Raw genomic sequence first — 1766 nt, forward strand, 5'->3', positions numbered from 1 at the left:
GGTCATAGGACGGTGCAAACACATTTCAGAGAATATCGACTTCAAAGTTTACTATAATTTTCACACTTAGTTCCCGAGCCTTACAACATATCCACTGCTAGATAACTACATGATTGGAAAGACCAAGACAATTGCTTGACATTGGTATCCTTATTTTTACACAAAACCAAGGATCAGAGAAAATATCACAAAAGAGCTCCATGCTTGTAAACTCGGTTTGAGCGGTTTAGATTTCCCCTGTACAAAAATGCCATAGGGGATACAACAACCCTATCGCTTTTCATGTAGAAAGTCAATGCAGTGCCGATGGCTGATACGACGGTTTGGCTGACTGCGCGCATTGAAATCACAGTCAGTCAAAACGTCATATCTCTCTTCTACAGTAGGGGAAGGCGGGGTAAGTTGAACAAGGGGCAAGTTGAGCCACCAGCCCCAGGCCAATAATGAATGAGTCAGACATTGTGGTGGTGTCATGTATTGATGACCCATAGCATAACCCCTAACCCCACCACATTGTTTCCAACTTTGAAACAAAAAGTAGTTTTTTAGAGGGAAAAATATGAATTTCAGCCAAAAAAGTAAAAAAGAGTGTGAAATAGATAAGTGCTTTATAAACACACACGTCTTTAAATATAATAAAGACATGATAACAACATTATTAGTCCAGGTATGGATCTTCATTCTTGTCATAGTCTTTTATATGATGGATGCATAATAAATGTGTGGATACAAAATTATCGCACTAAGTTCGGACTGGGGTAAGTTGAGCCATGGTAATTCCTATGGTAATGTATCTTAAAAAACAAACAAACCATAAAAATCGATTGAAATGCAGGCTGAAAGGAGCAAATTTACATGACTGCTCTTTTCCTTTTACAGGATGTTAGTATTTATAGAGAATTAGCAAGTGAAAAGACTTTAAACAAAAAATTGACATGCTGGTTCTCCCCCATACATTTTGTACATAGTTTTTGTGGCTCAACTTACCCCAGAAGGTGGCTCAAACTTACCCCATATATGGGGCAAGTTGAGCCATTTGACATCGTTTTTTTCAAAAGTCACAATGACTTTCAGTGTGGGGATAGAAAGTTATATATAGGTGGAAAATATTTCAGAAGAATTAAATTTCAAGGCAAGGTACTTATTTCGACAAGATTATTAATCATATCAATTCTAACATGCAAAAAGCAAAAACTGTCACAACTTACCCCGCCTTCCCCTACACGTTTCCAATTGGAATTTGCGCATTTTATTAAAAATTGATATGGCATTGCCGTAAAAATCTCGTCTCAGAAATCAAAATAAATTGCTGCCTAGAAATTAGGTTTTGAATAGAATAGAACTTCTACTTTTATTTTCTGCAAAAATCTCAAAATCAATTTTTTTACCAAAATTGACTTGTATAACGGTTCGGAAGAACGCCAACGAAGTATTAATATCCATAATTTCCTAATTCTGGAAGGAAAATATTGACAAATTATTCTCAAAAGTGCCTGCCAAATCATCAAATCATATGCTTCATGTATTTCAAAATTTGCTATAAGCTATTTCATTTTCTATTGTATTGTTTAGCCATGTGTATCTGTTATTTACTGTAATGCTGCTCTTTCCATTTTTATTTAATTTGTGCCTTTCTTGTTATGAATTGTTTTGTTTGTAAAGCAGATAATTCTTGTAGAACATAAGTCCACAGAAATGATGAGATAATTTAGAAGTGAAGAGAAGACGTCCAGAAATTTATGATCAGCCGGTTCATTTATATTGTT

The sequence above is a fragment of the Lytechinus variegatus genome, chromosome 7, assembly GCF_018143015.1.
Source record: "Lytechinus variegatus isolate NC3 chromosome 7, Lvar_3.0, whole genome shotgun sequence".
Classification (NCBI taxonomy): domain Eukaryota; kingdom Metazoa; phylum Echinodermata; class Echinoidea; order Temnopleuroida; family Toxopneustidae; genus Lytechinus; species Lytechinus variegatus.